Source organism: Leptonychotes weddellii, chromosome 1 (genome assembly GCF_054177405.1).
Source record: "Leptonychotes weddellii isolate Sample4059 chromosome 1, ASM5417740v2, whole genome shotgun sequence".
NCBI classification, from domain to species: domain Eukaryota; kingdom Metazoa; phylum Chordata; class Mammalia; order Carnivora; family Phocidae; genus Leptonychotes; species Leptonychotes weddellii.
Genome location: NC_138369.1, coordinates 92,719,156 through 92,743,630, shown reverse-complemented (window position 1 = coordinate 92,743,630; position 24,475 = coordinate 92,719,156). Strand labels below are relative to the sequence as shown.

General features: G+C 38.9%; 1 protein-coding gene and 1 long non-coding RNA gene across 24 annotated transcripts in view; one reads left to right on the top strand and one right to left on the bottom strand.

The window, feature by feature from the left end:
- Positions 1–5,322, top strand: LOC102732567 (uncharacterized). The gene is made up of 2 exons (XR_004075648.2): positions 1–479; positions 875–5,322. It is a non-coding gene; the product is annotated as an uncharacterized LOC102732567 (long non-coding RNA).
- The window catches only part of LOC102743902 (muscleblind-like protein 1), a 203,414-nt gene extending 179,631 nt beyond the window's left edge, over positions 1–23,783 (bottom strand). For 13 of the 23 annotated variants that reach the window (XM_081827888.1, XM_081827930.1, XM_081827904.1 and 10 more), the window contains exon 1: positions 855–1,025. The gene's annotated coding sequence lies outside the window, so the exon portion shown is untranslated. Of the gene's footprint in view, positions 1–854; positions 1,026–23,691 lie in introns of those variants that run through there. The other 10 variants (XM_081827987.1, XM_081828009.1, XM_081827961.1 and 7 more) reach the window with 7 other exon arrangements.
- Between the last annotated feature and the right edge of the window lie 692 nt (positions 23,784–24,475).

The following is a 24,475-nucleotide window of genomic DNA, read 5'->3' as shown; positions in this document are numbered from 1 at the left end:
CACATATTTGTCCTGCTTTTGTCTAAAAACCAGAACCCAAGTACTAACTACTTTCCAGTCTTTTCAACCTTTCATGAAAGCAATTCAATCAACCAACTGCGGCTCCACCCAGAGAGCGTCTATACTTACTTTTCTTACAGTTTTTGAGTGACGCACTACAAAACGATGAAGAAAAAAAAAGAGAGAGAGAAAGAGAAAGAGAGGAGCCCTCTTATGCAGGGCGTCTTCCGCCCTGTAAACTTGGCAAAAGGCAAACTGGACTGAAATACAGCACTCTCCATATAAGGAAGGCCAGCTAAACATGTCATGCGTAATTTATGGGTAGCAGGCAGAGAATTAACCTTTGCGTGCACATATTTGGCCCAGATGAAAACCGGGCTGGACGGCAGCCCCGGGGCCAGGGATGCGGGATCTCTTGGGAGAAACCGTGGCTCGCGTCTGATGGACTCGCATCTTCGCCTGACGAAGGTCATTAAGTTGTAAGTACACTTCCACGCACCTGTTTCTTTCATTTCCCCCCTCTTTCTCTCTCTCTCTCTCTCTCTCTCTTTCTCTCTCTGTCTAGGCTGCCAAACTGGAAGCTGGCTGCGCTCTGACAGTGTCCGCAGCGCCCGGGGAAGGGCTGCTCGGAGCTGGGCTGCAGCTGCAACCTCCCGCTCTCCCCCTAGCTCGAGATGGTGTGCGATAGAAAACCATCCACAGTGGCGAGCCAGCCTCTGCCGCTACGAGACGCAGCCGGCCAAAGCCTCCTCTCACTTCCTCCTTCAGCCATGTACAGCCCCGAAAGAGTACAAACAATGCAGAGCAGCAGAGCAGCAGAGCAGCGCAAGGAAACTGTGAAAATGGAAACTTACCTCTCACATTTTTTTTTCAGAGGCAGCCCGACTGCCGACCGAGTGCCCAAGGCATTGTGGGAGTCATGATTCCAAGAGGCCCGCGATTTAAAATTGAACTTGTCAGTTCCCGGTCACGGGAGCATTGTGAGCGCCACAACTCATTCAGCTGCAGTGAAAAGACTGTTGCATGTCGCTGTGCAGCCTCTTATCGCCGAGGTCTGGTTTCCGCTGCTGCTGCGCGGCCCCTCCCCCGCCAGCCCAGCCCCACCAGGAAGCCCGGGGCGGACTCGTCGAGCTCCCGGACGCACGCGGCGGCGAAAAAACGCTCTCCAACTTTCCGCCGCCCTCCCGCCCTCGCCCGGGCCGCACTGGCGCCCCTCAACCGAACAAAGTCCGCAAGGGGTGGTCGTTGCCGCTCGCGGGTCGGCGCCGGGAGCACAAGGAAACCGGAGCCGGCGCTGGCGAGGTGCATCCCCGCAGCCAACCGGTGGTATCTTCCATCTTACACGTTCAACATTATAACAGCCGAGCTATAGTGCGAACGGGACGCACCCCTACTACTTTCTGCTCCTTCCGACCAGCCGGGCGGACACATAGGTTCGTTTTTTAAAGAGGCCGGCGGATGAGGCTTTTTGTAAGGAGGCCGGCAAGGTTAGGTTGAAGGTGAGAATCAGATGCGCAGAAAACGGCAGGGATCTGATGGGGCTGCCGCCTTAAAATGCACCACACCGTTTTTGAACCTGGATGGCTCACAGGCGGGAAAAACATCTGCAAGACTGCCAGTGTGTCTCTTCCTCAAGTAGCAGGGTGTCCACAGTTTTGCAGTTCTTTAGTAAAACTGATTGTCACACAAGCACAAAAACTCCCACTGCAGCTTCCAGGCTAGCTTGTAAATAATATTTGGAATGTAAAATCCCCTTTCTTCCCAACTCTGCATTACATGATTTATAGGAAGCAGAGACCCTTCCCTGAAAATAAAATACCATTTTCTGAAATACTGGAATATTCCAAGGCAACTAGGTCATATTATTGTTGGAGCAAAACAAACCACAGCCCCAAATCATAATTCATTGGGTGTTATAAGATGCAACTTGGCTTCACTTTGAATGGAAAGAATTCTGGACTAAAGTGATGTGATAATGTTTTGGAGATTTGGGGGCAGAATTTCCTTTGAATTTAAGGAATTTTGATAACTTGTTCAATAATGATTCTAATTTAAAACATTGGTTCCATGTTTTGGACAAAATTTGGAATGAAATGGTGGATATGGTGCCATGTTCCTCCTACAACTTTGTTGTGTTAAAGAGGGTGGCGCCGGCTTAAGAAGGAAAAGGGAAAACATCGTGAAAGGTGCTAAAGTTCAGGAGTAAGAGGCATTAATAACAGACTTGAGTTCTGACCCTTGGCTAGATCCACAAAACAGTTAATATTGTGCACTGCTGCCTTCCATAACAAATAAATTAATTAATGGCCCTACTTCTCAGTGTTAATCATTGAAAAGTACCCAAGTGCACACACAGTCGAAGCAAACTAAAAAGGACACTGACACTTTCTCAGAGAACAGGAATGGGCGTTCTCTATCTGCCAATTAGTAGCTATGAGGAATGCCTTTTTCTTAATTCAGCATTCATTTCAACAACTACATCGAACGCCTGCTATGCCAGAGATACGAGAATGGGTAACACAGCCCCTACCCTAGATGATGATAATACTGCTAGGGAGAAGACAAATAAACCAATTAACTCTGCCTCAGGGATAAATGCTAAAATGGTGTTGGCAAGCCAAAGGGGGCCTGAGGAGGGTTAGGGAAGGCTTCCTGGAGGAGTTATTTTCAACAGGTGCCTTGAAAAGTGTATAGCAATTAACAAGATAAGATGGAAAGGGAGTTGAGTCTGGTCAAGTGGGAGAAAAGAGCATGGCAAATACAACGGACCTGCCAACTTTCCTGTTAGAAGTGAGGGAAGGATAAGTGTAGGCGAGTGGCAGGAGATGAGCTAAAAGTAGGTCTGTTTTAATCCAAGGAGCCTCAGCTTTAGTCTGAAAACCATGATGAACTGGAAGAGTTTACACAGCAAGGGGGTAGGTAGAGTTTGGACTTGTATTTCAGAAAGATCCTGTGGCAGCAGCTTGAGGGTGAATGGGAGTGTGGGGTGGTGGCCCATAGAAGAAGGGTGAATGGGTGTGGACAGACTGGAAAAATGACTCATGCAGGGAATGAGGAAGGGAGGAACCTTGGGAAGCTCCCAAATCCCTGGCTTAGCCTACTGGATTGTTTGCTACTTGCCTTTTAATGTCTTCAATTTGCCTTTCATTCTCCATGACAACGGACCCTGACTTCTGAGCTGGGCCACCTATGCGTCTGCTAGCAGGTTGGTGCCCTAGCCGGCTTCCACGCACCTCTCAGAATGTCCAATGAACCGCTAAGGCCTAATCCCCGTTGTAGGAATTTATTTTCAATTGTTCTCAGACCCCTGTAGACTTCCAAGTTAGAACTTTGGTGTTCTTTTTTCTTGTGGGTTAGAAAGTTTGCTGTTTGGAGCAACGTGGTGAAAAGCAGGACTTTGAACCTGTGTATGGTGCAAGAGGGGAAATTATTTTTCCACTTCAGCACTGGAGGAGGGGGGAAGTTCTGGGAACAAAAGAGAAATTGAAACTGAGACAGATTTTCTGCTCCACCAAACAGATTACAAAGAAATACAAGAAAGACCCTTGAATGTTGGAAACAGTAAAATAAACATCCTCGTAAATGACAAAGAAGAGAAAAAAAAATGTTATTTTATATTAGATAAAAGAAAAAGGGATGCTTAAGAAAAACTCCTATAAAATAATTGTCTATCTAGGATTCAAAAATGAATCAAAATGAATTGTGATATAAAACTAGTTTGCCACAGATTTAGCTTAATTTATTATTATTGATAATACTATAACATGAGTAATGACGCTGAAAATTTTGAAGCATTGTAACAAACACCAGATCATATGTTAAAAATATTAAACCATATTGCCAGCTTTCAGCTACCAGTAGCATTCTGACTGCGTTTTAAATTATGGAAATTATTAAAAAATCATTAGTAATAAAAAGTAAATAGTTTCCCATTTAGAATACCACTGATATTCCCTCAGTGCCAGGAAAGCATGAGCAGTATGGTTTCTTTTGCTTCTGTGAAGTGTACTTACAGTTCATGGGCTCATGAGTGAGTAGATCCATAAGTACAAAAAGAAGGTCATTTGTGGGTGGAGAGGGAAATTAGAGAAAACAATTTCAGATGAAATAAAACCACATTTTCAGATAAAGGAAAGAATGTTCACTGCAGGTTCCTGAAATATTTCAGACCATTCAAGTTTTAATTATACCAATGAATCCCAATAGAAATGCAGTTAAGGAGTATGGTTTTTAGAGATAATATCAACTAGCTGGTTTACCAGTAATACAGATAAAGGAAATGGTAGCATTTATCTTTTTCACCCAACTGGGAGTCTTTAAGGCACCTGTGTGAGTGTGTGAGTGTGTGTGTGTGTGTATGAATTGTTATCTTCCTTGTCCTACAAACCGCATTTATAGCTCAGTAAGTTCTCACTGCCTCCCAGATGTAATTTGGCTTTCCTGGCAAAACAAACAAACAAACAAACAAACAAAAAACTCAGTGAAAACATCCCAAGAAGGTATGCTTTTTAAAAGTCAAAATATGAAAAGGTCTGGAATCACTGATCTAGGAATGTTGTTTTTATTATACCAGGATAAAAATAATCCATTGCAGGATAGTGCCAAAACAGACCCAGATGTAGATCTTTTGCTTTCTAGTCCATGTTTAAATACATATGGTTGAGAGAAGAAGCTTCTGGAAGGCAGGGAAGAGTTGGAAACGTTTTTGTATGGAGAATCCATTTTAAGCAGATACATTAAATGTGTCTCTATTAACTTTCACAGTGGAGGAGGGAGGCACTCTTCTATAGCCTGGATTCAAACTTGTTTAGGTATCTGAATAAATATACTGATAGAGTCAGATGATTTTAGTTTACCTTCAAGGACCTTATATATTTCACACACCAAGTTTTTAAAATCATAGCCAGTATTTAAATATAAATAACTTATATTCTATTATGTATTATGTATTATGTATGTATAATATGCTATATAATACAACACATTGTATGTATAATTTTTGTGCCACTTAATGTATAAACCGCTTAAGTGTGAAAATATTATGTAAAATCAACATATTTGTCTTAAAATGTTTATAAAGATTAAAACTGAGTTACAAATATTTGGACATATCTCAAGCTATTTTAACTAAAGCTTGAATCTAAATCAATATAATTATTTTGACATCTGGCAATAGGGCAATATAAAACATACATTTCAGAATTAAAAGTTTAGAACCACAGAATTTTAGTTGGGAATGGAGTGTTGGAGACTATCTGGCCCTGTTCCTTTGTTAGACCAGAAAACATTGTATAAGTAAATTGGCACCGTGACAGAACAGAACTGGCATCAATGTCTTCTGACTCTCCCGGGCCATTTATTGTCATTGCTTTTCTTAAAAACACTGGGGGCAACAAGAAACTCTAATATAGGCATAAACATTCCCCAAGTTTAATGTAAAGAAGGGCCACCCAAGATTTTCAGTATAGTTCTTTATTCCTCTATTTTTTCTTTCCTTTTTTCTTCTTCTTCCCACTTTCCCCCTTCTTCCATCCTTCTTCCTATCAGAAAATACTCTTCACATAATCACTCTGTTCCATATTTCACAAATGTCTATTGAGCATCCACTGTGCTAAGTCCTGTTCTGGGTAGTAGAGTTTGAGATAGGAGCACAGCCCAAACACTTCCCTCAAGGAATTTACAGGCTGCTAGGAGGAGCCAGGCACTACACAAGGAAAGCATAAATATAAAGAAACAGGTAAACATGGGAAGCAATTTCAGATGGCAGTAAGCGCTGTGAAATAGGAGAAAGCAGGTTAGCGGGACTGGGGAGGGAGGGTGTGTGTTCAAGGGCATGGTCAAGGACTGAGGTAGTCCGAGATCAGCAGAGTCCTCAAGGAGAGGCAGAACACTGGCGGAAAGACCATTCAAAGGAGTGGGAACTAGAGGTCTTGAGCCTTGAATCCCGATTTCACACTAGAGCTAGGAGTCCAATGGTGAATAAAAACAAACAGGACACCTAACTTCAAGGAGCCTACAGTCAAGTGAGAAAAACAATGAATCCTAATCAAATTAATCACACTCAAAATGTACAACTGCAGTCATTAGACTTGTGGTCAGTGGGAACTAGCCAAGTGTTTGGTTGTATTAGAGGTGGAGGATGGCACGCGATCCAGATTTGGTTTTCACAGATATAACTAGAGTACTCTCTTGACTGTTAGTGTGGAGGCTAATGGTCTAGTCCCAGAACAGAATGCAGGAGTTGCACCAAAAAGAGTGGGCTCTGCCAGGAGGGCAAGGGGCAGCAAATGGCTGGAGGCCAGCAGAAAACCCTTAACAGTGAGATACAGTGAACATTAGAATCTTACATCTGAGAACTGAAGAGAATCTGTAAGGTGACCACCTCCATGCCTTGAGGGAAGTGAGATATTTGGGGTGTGTGTGTGTGTCTGTGTGCATACACACACACTTGCACACACTTTCTTTCTTTCTTGAAGTCAACACAGTATAGAAAATTCAAAATGACTGAAAATAGAATATTTTTTATATAAATCAGCAGTGATTCCAATTCCCAGAGATAGTCACTGGTCATACTACAGTTTATATTCTTCCAGGTTTTTCTCAACACATTTTTTACATAGCTGACATTGTACTTACTATATATGCAATTTTGTGTTCTGTTTTCTTTCCCACTTAATCTCATAGTATAACTTTATAAAACAAATGACATCTCTCATGTCATTCATTTGAACTTTCATTTATTACATGAGGTTATGGGTACTGGACAATTGACCCTTGACCAAAACCTCGCAGCTAATGAGGGGCCAAGACTCCTGACCCACAGTGTAGTGTTTCACAACCTATAACCCAGATCCTGAATTAATGTGTCTAATATGTAGCATATTGACATTCTACCTGGGATATACACATTTTTTTAATAAGAACTGTCACTAAGGAAAAGAAAATGTACAATAATGGTCTTTTAATAAATAAAGCAGTTACAAAAATAAATACAGGGACGCCTGGGTGGCTCAGTCGGTTAAGCGTCTGCCTTCGGCTCAGGTCATGATCCCAGGGCGCTGGGATCAAGTCCTGCATCGGGCTCCCTGCTGAGCGGGGAGCCTGCTTCTTCTCCCTCTGTCTGCTGCTTCTCCTGCTTGTGCGCTTGTGCTCTCTCTCTGACAAATAAATAAAATCTTAAAAAAAAAAAAAAAAAGATGAATGACATACAATTTGAATTTTCCTTTCTTATTTGGGACACTGAGAAGCAATCTTCCTCTATTTGCTAACAGAGTTATTACAAAATAAGCAAGCAAAAATTTATGTGACATAATGCTATATAAAGATGTAAGAACTCAGGAGTGTGAATTAAGGCAGTCATTTTGGGAAGTAACTTGGTATTATCTGGAAAGGCTGAAAAAGAAAATTTTCTATGACACAGCAATTCCAGCCCAGGAAATACACCCTAAAGAAACAAAGGGTGCCTGGGTGGCTCAGTCATTAAGCATCTGCCTTTGGCTCAGGTCATGATCCCAACGTCCTGGGATCAAGTCCCGCATCGGGCTCCCTGCTCGGCGATGACAAGCCTGCTTCTCCGTCTCCCTCTGCCTGCCGCTCCCCCTGCTTGTGGTCTCTCTCTCTGACAAAGAAATAAATAAAATCTTTAAAAAAATTTAAAAATAAATAACAATAGATATGAAACAGGTAGCCAAGAAGCCAAAGTGGACGTATTACCTATGCATGTTTATAGTATATAATTATATGTAATACTATGAAATGCTTTCTACCATCTCATAAAATTGTGTGTTGTGGCTTAGCCCAGAATCTCCTGTAATCTTTTAAAAATAGTATCTAATAGGTCTTATAGTGTAAATGTTATAGTGTAACTCTTTATGTACCATAATGCAAACATTTCTACCTGCTGACTCTATGTAGAAAAAAAGCATCTGAAAATATGGCCATTGCCTTACTGGTTCCTAAAGGCAAACAAATTTCTGAAAATGCCAATAGCAAGGTTGATTTTTCCTTTCCTGAATGTCTATTTTATCTCTCTACTCATTTTGTATTTGGCATTCTTTCTTTGGGCTTCTATGATCATCTATGTCCCTCTGTTTTCTCATTCCATTGTTGGGTTCTCTCTGGATCTTGTCTGCCCCTCTTATTCCTTATTACCTCTCTCTTTCCAGAAATCACCTTCAGACCATTTCTCAACAGGTGTCCTAAAGGACTTTTGAGAAAGAACAACTTTTGTTGCATTAATAAATGGTGGGAGATTCACATACACATGTTTTTCTCTTTTTCCCCCTCTATGCCTTGTCCAATAGTGTGGAAACTGAGCAGTACAGTCATAAATTAATTCTAATATCTTAACATAGGCATTGGTATGCTGGCTATTGCTTCTTAATTCATTTAACAAATATTTATTGGACACTGATTATATGCCAAGAGTTGTGCTTGGCACCGGGGATACCCAGAAATTATTAAGATTTCTTCAAGGTACTCACAGTCTAGTTTAGTTGGTGGGGTGGGGGTGGGGGGGTAGATGTGGAAAAAAAAAAAACCCTCACACTTTTGGGGGGAAAAAAGTGTAGTAAATGAAACAATTCAATTAAATTCAATAAACCCTGAGTGCTCACCATGTGCCAGGCAGATGGTAAGGAGGCTAGGGCTTCGCCAGGCCTTGCTCCTCACAGATTCCCAAGAGCTGGCAAATGGTAAAATTACCTCGCACGTGTTAAGTGCTTCCTGGCAGAAAGAAAGACAGAAAAGTCATAAAGGGCCATGAGACGGACAACAACTTGATCATAGGAACACTTTGAACAAATCACTGCCCTAGCAATGTGAGAAGAAAGTTTGTTTTTCTAATTTTTTATGCTGCTGTTAGCCTACTGAGGGCCAAGACTAGTTCCCAGACTGCGGGCTTCCTCACCTCACCTTCCGTGAATCCCAGGCTGGCTTTGCAATTCTCTCCTTGCTTCCCTCGGGTCCTCAACAACAAATCCTCAACTAGGTGATAGGAGATTATCTGATTAAAGTAATTCACACTAAGGTGAGCTTGAGGCTTAATCCTTCAAAAGTGATTACTTTGACAAAAGATAGTTGGTTAACCCTAATGACCTGCTAACTGGCAGAGCTTGGAGGGCTCTTGGGGAAGGGCCCCCCCTTATCACCCTCCCAAGATGGCCACCATTATTTCCTTCCCTTTCTATTTCCTCTCCAGAGATAAAGGAAGAAGGGAAACCAGTGAATTCAGGAATGTGAGGAACTCTAATGGCATATACTGTCTTCTTTGCACTCTCCCAAGAGGCAAATGAGGTGGTATTTATGAGCCCATCCTAGAAATGGGGAGACCAAAAGTAAGGCAGTGGTTCCTGACTTTGGCTTCACTTTGAATCCATAGAGTGTAATCCAGACCAATCAAATCAGAAGTTCTGGGAGTAGCATACGAGCATCAGTATTTTTTTTTTAAGTTCCTCAGATGGCTCCAATATGCAGCCAAGATGTCCTCCCACTGAGCTAGAGTTCAGGAAATGGAAATACCCAGAATCAGTGGTGACCCATTGACCTGGTCCACTTTCTCCCTTTGGCAAGGCAAGTAAGTTCTATTTGGCTCGAAAGAAACAGTGTTCTCTGCAGGAAACTCTGTCTCAAATAGAGTTAGGTGTGGGTAAACCGGCACACATATGAATCTAGAAATGTGGGAATCAGGACTAGTTGTCTGAAGCTAAGGTGGTAGTACACCTTTATCATGCACCTGCTGGGTCATGGTGCAACCTAACCATGTTTCACTTTATACCAGATAAGCATCAGTTGTCTGTCTGTGGGCTTAAAAATAAACTAGATATGGTTAAGTCCACACAGAGGATAATCCTACATCTTCTATAATGCTTAGGTTGCTGTTTATTTATAATTCCATATCCTGTCTCCTTCTAAGAAACTGTGATCATGAGCACCCTTTGAGAATGACATTAGGGTCTCTGAGAGATCAAAAGTATCTTAGGCCACTTCCTTTTGGATTTATTTGTATCAAACTCTAGAATGTGTGTGTATGTATGTGTGTGTGTGTATTACATAAAAGTGTGCATATATACACATATGCGTGTATGTGTGTGTGTGTATATATATATATAACTTTCTTAGAAATAAAAAGTCTTGCAAATTCTTATATACCTTATGAATTCATTCAGTAAAGTACCATGGTTAAATCATAAATACAAATACATCAATGGGACGTTTCTCATTCGAATCTCATTTGCAGGTAACATTAGAAGTCTTAATTTATGGTTGTTGTGAATGTGCCATCGGTCCCAATGGCCGCACCTGGGTAGCTCTGAATGCCCATATTTTCTGCCGCAGGCTTAGCAATGAGTAACTGCCGACAGGACCTGATCCCATTGAGCCTTCCCAGTACTGAATGTATTTTTAGACAATGTTGAACATTCTTTTCCCTTTTCAAACTTTTTCTGGCTATAGGTCACCAGCTCACCAGTAACCGCTGCATTTTTCACTGTCTTTTTGTTGTCAACTTTCCTATCCAGTGCACAAATAGTCTTGGCATAATTCCAGCCTTTCCTAGATTCTGAGACTATAGAATGAGCAAAACTAGACCTCAAGGCTCTTGAAACATACAGGCCAGCCAGCTACAGATATGAAATAGTAAATAATTATAATCTATTAAGTAAACAATATAAAAGTACAATGTGTAGTGACAGAGAGCAAGAATGTGAACAGGTGAATCTAAACTCAAAAGATAGACAATTATCATTATCTTTTTTTTTTTAAAGATTTTATTTATTTATTTGAGAGAAAGAATGAGAGAGCGAGAGAGCACATGAGAGGGGGGAGGGTCAGAGGGAGAAGCAGACTCCCTGCTGAGCAGGGAGCCTGATGCGGGACTTGATCCTGGGACTCCAGGATCATGACCTGAGCCGAAGACAGTCGCCTAACCAACTGAGCCACCCAGGCACCCGACGATTATCATTATCTTTATGATCTTTCTTTTTTTTTTTCCCCCCCACACAATTCAAATGTCTAGAATTACAGCCATGTACTTACACTACAAGTCTTCAGTGCTGGAATTCCTTTTTTTTTTTTTTTTAAAGATTTTATTTATTTATTTGAGAGAGAGAATGAGAGACAGAGAGCACGAGAGGGAAGCGGGTCAGAGGGAGAAGCAGACCCCCCGCTGAGCAGGGAGCCCGATGTGGGACTCGATCCCGGGACTCCAGGATCATGACCTGAGCCGAAGGCAGTCGCTTAACCAACTGAGCCACCCAGGCACCCCTGGAATTCCTTTTAATTTGTAAGACAGGATTCTATTCCTGGTTGCATGAAATGGTGACTTTATTTCTGTCAGGATGCACGTTGTCCACCATACAGGCCCCGAGGGCAAGGTTTGGGGAAATCTGTGACTGATCACTACTATGCCATCCTTGCTGTGTTCTTTGTTGTTTACTTTCATTCATTTCTCAGGCTTAATCTTTTTTTTTTTTAAAGATTTTATTTATTTATTTGAGAGAGAGAATGAGACAGAGAGAGAGAGCACGAGATGGGGGAGGGTCAGAGGGAGAAGCAGGCTCCCCGCCGAGCAGGGAGCCCGATGTGGGACTCGATCCCGGGACTCCAGGATCATGACCTGAGCCGAAGGCAGTTGCTTAACCAACTGAGCCACCCAGGCGCCCCTCAGGCTTAATCTTTTAAGGTTATGATATCTACAAGACAAAGCCAGCTTCTCTACCATACTTTCAGAGAAGTATAGCATGTCAGCTTTTGAATTAACATATGAAAATCCAATTGTATCAGATTTTTGTTTTGTCAAAATTAAAGGCTCTTTTTTAATCTTTGTTCCTGGATGTAAAATTATTATTTTTTTCTGTTCCTGAATATAATAGGTAATGTGTGCTTTAAAAAAAAAATGATGTATCAAGTGCCTTTAATAGGAGTTTATTAATTCTGTTCAGGTGCCATCGTAAGATGTGTATGCATGATTATTCTAGACTAGCAGTAGAGCACTAGTCTATAACTCCTACCCACATGCTTACCCCCATGCACAGTGTAACTTCCTTCTATAGCTTCAAGACTCCCACGTTCCTACAAAAGCACTGTCCTACCTGTCATTTAGTCTTCACAATTAAATAAAGAAAAAGTTAAGAGTTTGAAAGAGGCTGGCCACTCTGGGCCTCTCTTTTCATGAAGTCCTTCTTCTCCGAAGATAGTCTAAATTATAGACTTAGCCAGAACAGCTTCTCCTCTTGTGAAGACTTTGAAGTCTGTTTATTCTTACAACATTCTGGTAGGTCTGTCTTGGTAGAAACTGTAAATAGTTTGTCAGGGTCCCTAAAGACCAAGAACTCTATGTGGGCCTCGGGAGGTGTTAACTTTGTTAGATTAGCCTTGAACTTGTGGAAAAGGGCATATTTGGCACCAAATATCCAACTTATATGAGACAGCCAAAGTTAATTATTAAGAAAAAGGAGTACATGGATGATGCTTGGTCCAACGCTGGGTATTTTCCCTACTGTGATGGAAGAAGCCAGCTGAAGTCAATCTGTTTCATTTATGACTAAATTCCCAGGTGACTCGAGAGAAAATGCAGCCTCCTCTGGGCTTATTGGCAATAGGTATACACGTGCCAAAGGTGACATGGGGTTAGCTTTCACTGGCGAGAGCCATGGCTGCTACAGCCTGGTCTTTCTGCCTGGGTTGTTGGCTCCTCTTGGAAACAGCATAGCCACCTCTCCCCCACCAAACGCTTGCAATGGCTTGTGTATGCACCACACTCCTCAGAAGAATCAGGTTAAAACAGAAGGGGGCGTTATTTCCAAGGCTGCTGCTCTGCCTTTGCCTCGGCTCCTACGAAATAAAGACAGTCTTTGGAGTCTGTTACGAAGCACACGTTTCCTGACAATCTCCCCGACTCTCAGTTTCCTGCTAACATAAAATGTCTACCACATAGAACTGTGGTAATGAGTGATTTCACAGGAATTGAGCCAGCATAGGTCAGGCCTTTGACAAATTGCAGCTATTGTAATTATTTAAAATGATGAATTTAAAAATAGAGAATACTTAAAAAAAAAAGCAAGCTCATGTGAAACTTCAGATCTCTTCAAAATATGAGGATTAAAATCAAATTATAACTTTAAGAGATTTACAGCTATGGTTTATAAGACAGAAGACAGATCCTCTCATAGTTTTTTGAATGGACAGGTAGGATGTAATCTGAAGGGAATCCAAGATGTTCCCTGGAATGATCAGCAGGCACTTCAGAAACATCACTCTTAATTGACCAGAGCACAGCTTCTTTTGTCCAACTTTCCCCCTACATTTTATAAGAAAAAACCTGGGAAGGACAAGCCAAGCCAAGTAAAAGGCATCTATCACTTTAAAAAAGAGTATATAATGCACAGTTGCATAGAAACCACAACCTTTGGAGCCATATGCGATTTTTTTTTTTTAATGCATTAGGAGCTGTTGCCACAGGATAAAAATTTAGTTGTCTACTTGCTTCTTTTAAGTAATACAAGTCAAGAGATGTTCCAGGCATAGTGTCCCTTTTTTTTTTTTTTTCCAGCTTTTACTCCTACCTCCCTGAGAAATGTATCTCTCGATTTCATCAGAACAAATACCCTTCAGAGCTCTAAGTGGAGAAAATAATGATTATGTGTTGTTAAGTACTATTTAGTAACAAAGGCTGGGGCCACGGGAATGGTGACATCACCCACAGAAAGAGGAACATTTACACTTTTGAAAGAGATTCTTTTCCAATGTGATGGGTCACCAACCAGAGGAACAAAGCCAAATAAGGCAGGAGGAGAGGACACCTGGCTCTGGAGAAGGCATCTTTAGCATCCGAGTCTGGAGTCATGCCCCAAATCCACATGCTCTTTCTACTCTCCCCTCCTGAATCTAGTTCCTGTCAACAAATGTGTACTATTCTTACTGTAGAAAACCTGCTACTCTCATACTTCAGTATATTTGCTGCTTGGTGAATCCGTCCACCTGGAGTAAGCAAAAGGTCAGGAAGTGGCTTCCTGTTTCAGGAGTGTTCTCTAAATAGTCATATATTGCAGATATCCATGCATTTACACACACATGCTCTCGGAAACCACACACCATCTCACACTTTGCAATAATCCAATGATACGTGAGTCATCATACCCACGTGTTTGCATGATACAATGGACTGCATCACGTAAAAGCACGGAAGTCATCTGTACTCTTCCACACTTCCCAGGACGAGTAACATAATGATTTTCTATTTGGGCATTGTCAGGAACACTCAAAAGTCAGCTTGTGGCTCCTACAATCTCGTGTCTGCCTGCCTTGGGGAAATTACCATGTGTTCCTCCCTACCCCACCCATTGTCATCCTAGCCACACTCAGTCCAACACCACTGGTAGGTTTTTTGTTGTTGTTGTTGTTTTTGTGTTTTTGGTCATTGTCAGTTCTTAACCCAAATCAGAAATAGAAGCAGCCACACTTGTCATTAACTTCTCAAGTATATGGGGATGCCATTTGTTCTTAATAGCTATTAGGTTTGTTTAAATAGAAGAAGAAGAAGAAGAGGAAGAAGAAGAAGAAGAAGAGGAAGAAGTCCTTTTCAGTAAGATATTCTGTATTCCCTTCCCAAATCACACTCAGCCTCCCAACTCCCCCACCCCCACCAAAAGTTGTGTCCATATAATTCTGGGATTTAAAATGTAATAATTCGATGATTTAGATCTCTTGGGATAATACAAATAAATCAGAGGAAATTTATAATTATTCTGAAAATGCAGTGTAAATAACTGCTACTTATAATAAGAACAGGTTGATGCTGCAAGGGTCCCTACCATCATTGGCGCTGGGATATGAGAAGAATAAATAAGAGAACATCTGTTGTCTCCAGAGACTGGAAAACAGCCTTTTCTCTAGTCTTATGTACTTCATATCCATGCAGAAACTAAGGTGGCTGATGACCCCATTACCAGACATCAGGCTACCTATTTCAATGGCCGTGATAAAGGTCGGTTATTCCCCAGGAATTTCGCTGAAAAATCTTAAATTGACTAATTTAAATAATATTTAAGCCCTTTTCACTTTTATCAAACCCGTACCTGTTATAAAAATGAAAAGGCAAGAAAATGAGTTAACTTCTGAAGATAAACTCAGCTTACTTGAAATTTATCTAAATACAATAATTTATCACCTGAGAAAGCTTTTGACCTATGTAGTAATTGCTGCTTCTCTTCAAACAACAGTTTTTCCTAGCCTGCGTTAAACACAGATAATGAATGGGTCATCTGTTGCACCTATTTCCCCAGTACATACACGTGCCTGTCCTTGCAAATATTTGCTCACAGGGTACAACTCCTTGCCTTGGCCTACAACCTCGGCAACCTGGCCCTTGGTCAACCCCACCTCCCAGCTTCATCTCCCACTACCCTCTGAGACCTGGACTATTCCTTTCTGCTTTCCAGATAGGCAGATCTCATTCCTGTCTCTGCACTTGCCCATCATTCTTCCCAGGGTCCTCTGCATGGCACACTCAAACTTCTCATCATTCAGGTCTTAGCTTAAATATTTCCCTTTCACGGAGGCTGTCTTGGGAGGTCAGGTAGGTAAAGAAGCTTCCCTTCTCTGTTTCTCTAGCCTTTTATTTTGCTGAGTTGTCTTCATGCTGCTATCTGTCATCATCTGAAATTCCCTTTTCAAAAATTTACTTGTTTACTGGCTTACTCATCATCTTTCCCCACTAGACTGAAGTTCAGCTCCTTCAGGGTAGAAACTTGGTCTTGGTCACTGTTTTCCCACAGCATCTAGATGGGTGCTTAATGGATAATACTTGATATATGAATACATGAATAGATGCACTTCAAAATGGAAACAGAGGCTTCTCACAAGAATTAAAATCCTCTCTTCACATAGCCCACTTCTTGAGAAGAACTACAAAGGCAGGGTCACCAAATACCTCCTCTGGCTGGACCATAGAATAGAAAAAAAAAGAAAAAGTGCCTCAATGTTAAATTCATGTAATATTAAAATGTTTTTCCAGTTCTTTGACAATTTTCTGAATTTTTTTGAAAATGTATTATCTGAATCCTTTTCCACTTCATCTGATAAAAACTTTGATCATTCAACCTTAATGCTGCCTCCCCCAGGGAGCCTTGTGCCATCATTGTATGAAGAAGTATAACTCTCAAGTATTTTAATGTCTCAGGTGACACCTTACATTTTTCATATCATGGCCGAAAACTCACGTCTTTTGAGATTTTTCCTACTAGAGTATAAGATTTCGGAGGGGCTGCGCCATGTAATGTATGCATTTATAACTGTATTTAAACCAAAGCTTTGCCTACCCTGCTTCTCAGTATAAGTACTAGAGGCAGTATATTAATGATAAAGATCCACTGTAGAGACAGACACACCAGCATCAGTTTTGTGACCATTATCAAGCTAACTCTCAGAACCTTTTTTTCCTTAAATCTGTAAAATAGTAATAATGATACTTATTTCACAAAGTTAGTGAGGGAGGTAAATTTGTTAGTCATGTGAAGCACCTAATATACAATGGTATTTTAAAAACTGGTACTAAAACCTGGTACTAAAAATGATATGCAATGGTACTAAAAACTAGTACTAAAAAATGTAATAGTAAAGCTATTGTTATTAACATTATCATCATCATCATCATCATCATCATCATTTAGGACCTAGCAGTTTCAAGAACCAAGTCCTATGTTTATAACCTTAAACTTGATCTGTTGGATACACACACAAAACAACCCCAAACAGTTTTCCTAGAATAGCTTTAAAATCCACTTCAAGATGAAAAATAGAACCAGGAAATAATTACAAAACAATATGTGAACTATATGCATAGCCATGAGGCCAGCACAGGCAGATGGTTAATCAAGAAAGAATTCTGGAAGGAGATTGCTCTTCCATCTGGCTTGAGGGAAGCAATGAGCCCTAACTGGCAAGGGAGGGTGGGCACATGTTTTTCTTGGGGGTGAGGGCAGAGGCAGAACGAGTGCAAAGTCAGTGGGGCAGCAATACAAGAGCGATTGCCCCCAGGATTCTAAGAGATTAGTGGCACCCACTGTGAACCCGTCCCTTTTTAGTTCAGTGGAAGAGAGCCAATACACAAAGAAGAGAACTTCTCGGTCTATTTGTTGTCTCCAGGGACCACTTCTTTTGTTTCAGTTCCTTTCACTCCGTGTTAACAGAAATATCCCACCTGACAATTGCATGGCAGCTCAGAACACCACCATAACCATGGCCTCCTAACATGACCTTGGGAGATAGCTGTTATTTTTAACACGTTTGTTTTATTTGTATATGAGGCTCAGAACTGGTGAGGCCTTGTGCTTACTCATCATTTGAGTGCCTGGTATGTTCCATGTATTTTTCTAGACACTGAGGATGTAACATGAACAAAACAGACCAAACCCTGCCCTTACGGAACTTACATTTTAGTAGCAGAAACACAATGAGTAATTAAACAAAGAAATAAAGATAAAAATTTTATGTAGCATTGTGTTATCAAGAAAATTAAAATGAGCTAAAAGGATAGAGTGACTGGGTTAGGGACATGATAATAAAATATGTAGTTGGTCATGGAAGACACCCTTTAGGAGGAGCATTCAAATATCTGAATAAAGAAGGGTTGTGTCACAGTAATGTGTGGGAAGAATATGCCAGGAAAAGAGAGGGAAGAGCATGTTCAAAGTCTGAGTCAGGAATGAGCTTAGGATGCCCTAGGGGCAAAATAAGGAGTGGAGCCAGAGCACAGCGAATGAAGGGATGAGAGGTAGGATATGAGGATGGAGATGTAGGTAGAGGGCAAGACACATAAGTAACAGAGAGGAATTCGGATTTTTTCATAATTAAATAGGAAACCATTAAAGAATTTTGAGCATGGAGTCACATGATTTGATTTCTATTTTAAAACATCATGCTGACAGGAATGCAAGAGTTGAAAAAGAGGCATTTCTTAATAGGCTATAAGAAGAACGGAGATGTCCAGAACAGAGATGATAGCGTCTTATACTGAGCTCAAGATGGTGGAAAGGATGAACCTGGTCAATGTTGGGATGTATTTTGGAAATAGAACTGACAGGCTTGCCAATAAATAGGATGTAGGTGAGGGAAAGAAAGAAACTAGTGATGCTTTTGACCTGGATAACTGAATATAAGGTGGTGTCATTTACTAACCAAAGAAGACTGGGCATGGAGCAGAGAGAAGGGTGGGCAATGAGGGGCTTTCTTTTGGACATGTTAACTTTAAGATACCTGTTAACATCTGAGGTTTAATAATCACTTTGAGGTATGAGTACAGAAGTTTGCAAAAAGTTAAGGAGGTATGTTTTTTTTAACTTACAGTCATGGGGCGAGATATCTGGAGAGAGAAGAGAAAAGTAACCATTCAAAATTCACAGTCAGTAAGTGACAGAATGGAAACTGAAAATGAATCTTGACACTGACCCACTTTCTCTTCCTACCTCAAATATCAGGATGTGTTCATCATTCTACTAGAGTAGAATATGGGGGAGTGCAAGGGGCAGGAATCTAGAATCACTTACAGAAAGGGTGAGAATTTTTCCAGTGCTTATGGACTACACAAATTCATGGTTGCTTCTTACCTATTTTTCTGTAAATGTGATGATACATGCACATTTAACTTTTAAAAATCCACTCTGGAATAATAAATTCACAAGGTTGACCAAATACCTCCCAATAACCTACTTTCTTTTCTGACATTGCCACCTTTTGGAATGTCCAAGAAGATAATTAACTTCAAACTAAATGTAGATCGAACAGAATTGAAATATAAAGTTATAAATATAGATATAAAATAAATATAAAAGTTTAACCAATAACTCAAACAGGTATTTGACAATTTGAGCACCGTAATAATTAAGGCAGCAAGGAATTATAAACCACCGGAAAGACAGAGATTTGTGACTTTATACCAGTAACAGATATATAAATTAGTAATTAAATACAGGAGAGAAGGGAGTTCTTTTGCTTACATTAGAATGCAAAAGTCTGACTGAAATACACAGAGAGTGCTGGAGCTGGAGAATCATGATTTTATAACTATGATGCATTACAGTAAAGACTGCATCAGATGAGAACATCAATTAATATTAAACCCAAAGGGAAATTTTTCGTGAGGGGCTGTCATTATAAAAGGGAGAAATGGGGCAACACTTTGACATGGCAACCTAAATTAGCATTACCAATGAGGCATAGATGAGCATCGTGTGGCTCTAGGTATGATAGCATGAGGGGAGACATCACCTATTCAGTATCATAGCAAAAAATGCATGACCACAATCTTATCATGAGGAAATGTCAGACAAATACAAATGAGGAACACTCTGTTAAAAAGAAAAGAAGAAGAGTTGGTGGATAGACTTTAAGGTTTTCAATTTTATAAAAGATAAAGAAATGATGTGGAAATGTTCCAGATTAATGGAGGCTAAAGAGACATTGCAACTAAATGTAACACATGACTCTAAACTGGATCCTTTACTGGAGGGGAAAATATTATAAAGGATATTGTTAGATAAATAGCAAAATTGGAATATGGGCAAATATTAGATAAAAGTATCGATGTAAATTTATGAAGTAGATATTGTAACCATTACATAAGAGACTACCTCTATTTTTAGCAAGTACAAGCTGAAGTCAAGGGTCATGTTTTTTTATAACTTACCCTCAAGTGGTTCAGAAAGAAAAAATGGAGACAAAGATATAGATAGAGAAAGAATAAGAGCAAATTATAAAGCAAATAGAATAAAATGTTAAGATTAGGTAAATCTGGGTAAGGGCATATAGGTATTCATTACACTATTTTTATTTTTACAATTCTTTTGAGCTTGAAATTATTTCTTAATAAAAAAAATTTAAGTAGATGAAGTATAATAAACATTTCTAGTGAGCATTTAAGAAACTCCAATGGCATTAGATATGATTTTTACTCAGAAGGCAGCCTAATTTCCTTCAGAATGTTCCTGCCTCTTCTCTAATTCAGATCTGTTCACCAACACAGGAAAAACATAAAAGTATTCTGCTTCGATTTTTTTTTTCTTATGCAAAGCAAAAATAAATCGAACTGAGGTATGATTAAAGAAAAATGCTGCTAATTTTATTTTTTTCAGAATCAGAACTGTGATTTTTTTCACGATCATATTACTATTTGTGTTTGTTTCCAAAGTGAAAAGAGTTTTGATACTGTGATAACCACCAACTATTGAAAAACCTGAGAACTTACAATGAGATATCTGTAAAATAGAATAATAATGAGCTGTGACATTTTACACTAGCTCATGGAGTAAAACCAGTAGGCTAACTTCATTTCTGATTTACTTTCCATGGTTCCAATATGAATTAATGATGTTAATGCCATTTTTCTTTCAATTTGGATATAAAACTACAAATTTGCTCTTTTCCTTAGTAATACTGAAAAACTAAGACCCATTTTTGTACACATATAAAATAATGAAAAGACAAAGTTGGAAAGTATTTAGAAAACATCAAATCTATTAGTGCCTAATTTTAGTTCATATAAAATAATAACAATATCAATGATGTTAGGTAAGTATTGCAAACAATAATTCTCAAACAGCAAATAATTGACATTTTAAAGATTTCAAAATTAAACAGTGTTTTTATTTTCTAGGGTACAGATGTGTACATTACACTGCATAAAATGTATCTTTTTAAATGGAAATATTCAGAAATGTAAAAGAACTTGCCTTTATTCTTTATATTTGCAGAAATTATTTCCTGTATGAAAATGAGATACATGTTCTCTCTTACAGAGCACATGTACTTCCAAAGCACATATTTTTGTGAACACAATAATTTTCCCATTGAACACATATTTTTATTAATAGAATAAATATGAATATGTTACATGTGGCACTTATTTGGAAGTCATGTCCACTAAAAATAAATAGAAAATCAATGTTTGTTAAGTGGACACAAATTTGCATTTAAAAGGTTGGAAGAGACACATTATCCAGATTCAGAGGATTTTCGTTTCTGAATTCAAAACACGCCATCCCTCTTAGTCTGCACCCAAACCACAATCTTTCTTTCGGGCAACAAACTCTCATCTACTTTTGCAAATGAGAAAATGGCCGAAAGAAGGGGAAACCAAACAAACAAGTGTTTCAATGTTTGAAAAGTTGTTTTGGAAGTCCAGTTATTTATGTTTTTGTTTTTTTTTTTTAAGATTTTTTATTTATTTATTTGACAGAGACAGAGACAGCGAGAGCAGGAACACAAGCAATGGGAGTGGGAGAGGGAGAAGCAGGCTTCCTGCTGAGCAGGGAGCCCGATGCGGGGCTTGATCCCAGGACCCTGGGATCATGACCTGAGCCGAAGGCAGCCGCTTAACGACTGAGCCACCCAGGCGCCCCTCCAGTTATTTATGTTAAGAACAAATAGCATCATTGTCTCAAAGTGAAATTATTATTGGAGAGGTAATATATTTGCCAAGGTGGGATAGAGCCCTCTAGAAGCAGGTCATTCTCTTGCACAGGTGGGCGGCTTTAGAAAGTTCACACTGTGAAGGAGGGGGCAGACACCCACTAAACTGTGAGATTCGTTGGCTCACCCCTGGATTTCAACAATCTGACGGATGCCCAGTAAGATCACACACACATCACAGAGTCAACCATGTCTTATTAAGACAGAAAATTTCACAATGCTATACAGCAGTCACCCAGTTTCAACTTATATTAGTCAATGAAAATTTATGTCTTAGTGTCACATGAATGTAATCTTAATGAAACAGTAAAATATACATCTATAGTTCAAAAGTAAATATTTATGTATGCCAGCAATAAATTATTTACAATATTATATCTAATTTCACTTCAAAAAATTTGGATTTGGGGGTGGATTCTAAAGGCTTTTTCTTATTACACTACGTGAAAGAAAAGCGTAAGCAATGCATCTTGCTATTCTCCCAGTAATGGTAAGATAGCCCCCTTTAACAATCCGCATGACTCAAGGAAACTCAACCAGGTAGCACTAATTTTTTTCTGTAAATATGATTTTGTCATAGAACAAATTCTAAATTTATTTTCCATAATCTAGAACTAGGCTGTTCATTCAGAGACTTTAATAGTTCATGACAATCACAACCACCACAACTACAACACATCCATCTTGCCAGCAAGACAGGATTTTCTCTACTTCTTTGGCCTTCATTTGCCATTCTGAATTACAGCGTTGATCAATTTAGATTGTAATTTCCTTGGGCCACGTTTTTCTTGGTTGTTATCAGTTATTCCGTGTAATACCACACTATGTATGACAAACACACAGCACTTGATAGTTTATGATATCAAACTATCTCTTCCTTAAAATTCTGGACATTTCAAAATACTTCCAGCATTTTTTTTTTAAAGAGAGGGACATTATGAGTGGTGTTGTTGCAAAGAACAATAATCAAGTTCTGGTGTGTTTAATTAGCGTGTGATACATAAAGATGAATAGGCACAATTTTAATGGATTCCTCACAACTATCAACTTAATTTTAAAATGTTGATCTAGTTAAGAATGTCAAACTTGAGTCAACTCTTCATTGCCTGAATTTATAACACTAACAATCTGTTTTTCTTCTCTCTGTAACCAAAGACAGCTACTCCCGTCACAGTACATTGCATGAAAATAATTTTTTAAAAACACCCTATTTTCTAGATAATGTAATAGAACCAGTGTGACGGCATTGTTTAACCAAACTGATTAAAATTAAGTCTGTTAATTAATGGAACAATGCAGACTGTCTTTTTCAGAAACCATGTGATTATTCTAATTAAAAACAAACCAAATTAAGTAAGCATTCAGGTATATTATTTGCTTAAAAATGATTTAAAAATTACTGTATGAGAAATACAATTCTATTAAATAGTTAATATGTACATACATTACTCTAGCTTGGCACAAATAAAAATAATTCTGCTGGATTTAGATTACTTTAGAGTTGGCTAATGAAATTAGTTTCAGTTTAGTTTGATCCCAAATTATGAATCCAAATGGTTTTATAGGTCTTGCTCCAGTTTTGGGCACTACAACTGCAAATTAATCTTAAACAAATTTCTAAAATTTGATTTACTTACCTTATTTACATTTTTAAATACTACTATCTACACTACAAATTGCTTTTTTGAAAGTATTTAAATATCATCACAATGTGATGATATGAAAAATAATACTGAAATGTAAGACTTTAAATAATATATATTTTCACAGTAAGTAGAAACAAGCGCAAGAATATCTTTTTTCCAGAATATGTCCAACTAGTAATATGCAAAATTAACAAACAAATATAGGTAGGATAACTTACACATGTTAGGAATTTACTGGAGCAAGGGGAAGAAAAAGTTTTCAAAATTTGTATTACGACAAAGGTTCTTTCAGCACTAAGTTGTGTACAAAACTATGAAAAAAAGAGAATTTTTTTTTACTTTTCAGTTAAAATAATTTGGAGATCAATAAGAATTTTTAAATTCCCCAGCTTTTCAAAAGGTTGTATGTGAAGTTGAAACAGTAAACGCAGTAAACCTCTTCATTTAAAATATTGAGTACTTACTTAGAATTATTAGACTTATCTAATCTATTTTATAATCCAACCAACATTTAAATTGTTGTTCCACAAACAGTAATCCAAATAATAAAATGAAAAATAGCAAGTGATCACTTTCTTCTTACCGCAATGTCTTATTTTCAGTTGCTTGTTAAGCTGCTTAAATAGTTGACTTAACCAGCATCTCGAAGGGCTCTGACTCCACTCAGCTCTCTTTAGTCAATTTTTTTTTTTCTCTGCAAAAGGACACTCTACCAAAAGAGGAAGTTGTGAAACATCAGAGTCATTTTGCTTTATAAATTCTATGGAGAATGGAAAAGTCTTCACAAACCTTACATTTAGAATCATGGTGACAGGCTATAATTTGTGCGTATATACATATATAATTAACATATACACAAATTTATATATGTAAGCAAGTTTTCAAAAAGTTAAGTTATTTAAATCTATACTTGATTATGCAATGCTCATTTACATAAGGAAACATCTCCTCTGTAGCTGAAAGATAATCATGGAAAAACAAAATACCATTCTATGCAGACAAAAACTGTCAAGCTGATACATGAGGAATAAACTTGCTTTTATAAGACTAATTAATTTAAACTCTTTGGAGTATGACCTAAATGCTAATCTGACTATAGACATATTGTAAAAAGAAAAAAAAAAAAACAAACTTCAGTAAACGGGCATTTTCCTGGAACGTGGGTAGTGGTTTTTTACCTACAAGCCTTAAACTTCCTTTCTCATGAATAGCTGCCTGTTACATATAGATAAAGCATTGCAAAACTGAAACTGTTGCTTATTCATTAAGCTATGGTCTCTCTCAACTTCAGCCACAAGAATAAAAAACAGGTGCAGGTCCTGCACTGCTGAACATAACTGGTTAGGTTTCTAACAGGCTGGAGCACT